At 36.1% G+C, this 2,349-nt stretch overlaps 1 non-coding gene across 1 annotated transcript; it reads right to left on the reverse strand.

Annotated features, from left to right (window-relative positions):
• Positions 1–769: 769 nt before the first annotated feature.
• LOC111617466 lies at positions 770–957 on the reverse strand. Its single transcript, XR_002755420.1, has one exon. It is a non-coding gene; the product is annotated as a U2 spliceosomal RNA (small nuclear RNA).
• Between the last annotated feature and the right edge of the window lie 1,392 nt (positions 958–2,349).

Below are 2,349 nucleotides of genomic sequence, written 5' to 3' on the forward strand. Positions count from 1 at the left end.
TCTTTTCTCTACTCTCTCATACACTCATAGAGTAAATGTTTGCTTTCGACAGACACAACAGTTTCAACTGAGAGAAGATAAAGGTAATCGTGACTCCATTCTCGAGATTAAGGAAAGGCAGCTGGACGGACGACATCTAAAATTCAGCAATTCTGGAACTGTTCAATCTGCTAAACAGTTCTGGACCTGTTAAGTATTGTTCTGACGAACATGAACACCCTCTACAGTATCGCTGTTTCGAAACATGTTTGGTGTTTTGACGTCGCATTTAGTAGTGGATTTCATTTGGAACTGATCAAAGATGGGTGCATCCACATAAAGTGAAGTACATATTTATTTACGCGATGAAAGCATACATTACATATTAATCCATTCAAAAGCAGATATGTGCAAAATAAACTTTAAAAATGAATATAATTTACTTTGTTGAATGTTGTTAAGCTTTTGGAACAAGCAGAAGCTACTGTAGCGCTTTCGTATTAACTCGTAATTCATCATTCATAGAATTCGTTGCCATTAACAGTCAAGATTACCTTTATCTTCTCTCAGTTGAAACTGTTGTGTCTGTCGAAAGCAAACATTTACTCTATGAGTGTATGAGAGAGTAGAGAAAAGAAACGAAGCGACCTTGATTGCCATGGCTGCGGTATATTGGCCTGGGTCTTTTTCAAGAAAACGAGCCGTATACTATTATTGCAGGAATACTTTTAGTGGATTTCGATCAAAGTAGAGTTATTATTCTCTAATTTTTATTAATTTATAACCCCGCAGGGTATGGGCCGTTCTCGGAAAAAGTGCAACTCCGAGTCAACCCGAGGCAAAGGAGAAGCAAGCTCCAACTCTTTGCCAGTTTTCAAAAAGAAGTTTAATATCGAAAAGCTTCCGGTGGAAGCGAATCAGATATTAAGCTGATTAGAACAGATACTATAAATGGTCTTAGCCGAAGCCAGAAGCGATAAAGTGCATTTCCGAAATTTTCTTATACTTCTCTCGGTGATATCGGAGTTACAGATGTAGTTATGTCGCGGTTTGAAATACAGCAAAATAGAAATAAATCGTCTAAACTGAAAGCAATCCGAATAGTAAATAGCATCAATTTAATGGATGTTATACACTAGCCTTATCTTATAAACTTGAAAATACAATTTCATTTTTAATCATCCATAGGTATTCGGAAATGAACTACAGCTAGGACATACACTAGTGTCATGGACGTCGCGCTCCATTGTTCTGTCTTNGCCGAAGCCAGAAGCGATAAAGTGCATTTCCGAAATTTTCTTATACTTCTCTCGGTGATATCGGAGTTACAGATGTAGTTATGTCGCGGTTTGAAATACAGCAAAATAGAAATAAATCGTCTAAACTGAAAGCAATCCGAATAGTAAATAGCATCAATTTAATGGATGTTATACACTAGCCTTATCTTATAAACTTGAAAATACAATTTCATTTTTAATCATCCATAGGTATTCGGAAATAAACTACAGCTAGGACATACACTAGTGTCATGGACGTCGCGCTCCATTCGGTACCGTAGCGTAGTGGGGGCGGCACTTTTAACAGTCGGCAAAATTTCACAATAAATAATAATAATATCTTGTAAAAATTTGAGCCATTTTATTTCATATTTTTGTCGCACCTACGATTCGGACCGATTGAAATGAGCACGGACTTTTTCATTACTTATTCTGTGACGAAACTGAATTTTAGTCTTTTAAATTGAGATACCTAAATAAGGGGGGCGAAATTTTTCTCCGCCCCGAGCGGCTGACATCCATGCTACGCCACTGAAAATAATGTACAGTACTTCAAATTTCAGTAAATCACGAGATAGATTTTGCGTTACAAACGCATGTGTGTATGGTACACAGATTCAGAGATATATATGTGTATTCTGTTACTAGTCGAAGTTTGGAAGTGTATTTTCTGTTTTCACTGTGGTGAAGTGAAATGGAAATAAGGTAACATAGGGAATTCGTGAGCCAAAACAAAAACATAGTAGTCCTTTCCGACAGTGCGTCGTTTGTGATTACAGGAGACAAAAGAAAAACGATAATATTCAATGAAATCAAAATATTACAGATGTATGAAAATAATATGAAGGCAACAGACATCTCAGCAAACAGAAATACATAAAATCGCTATGTACAGATACATTCGAACATATAAAGAATAAGGTGTTTTAGTAAATGATATAGACTACTAAAAGATAACTAAATCAGAAAATGAAGATGAAAAGCATAAAATTTGGAAACAGTATAGGCACTATTGAACGAAACTGTACGAGGAGATAATAGTTTAATTCTGCGTGGAATTCAACAGAAGATACAGTACGTGAGTATGGCTATG

The sequence above is a fragment of the Centruroides sculpturatus genome, unplaced genomic scaffold (genome assembly GCF_000671375.1).
Source record: "Centruroides sculpturatus isolate CEXI.00-Female unplaced genomic scaffold, Cexi_2.0 scaffold6184, whole genome shotgun sequence".
In the NCBI taxonomy this organism is placed as follows: domain Eukaryota; kingdom Metazoa; phylum Arthropoda; class Arachnida; order Scorpiones; family Buthidae; genus Centruroides; species Centruroides sculpturatus.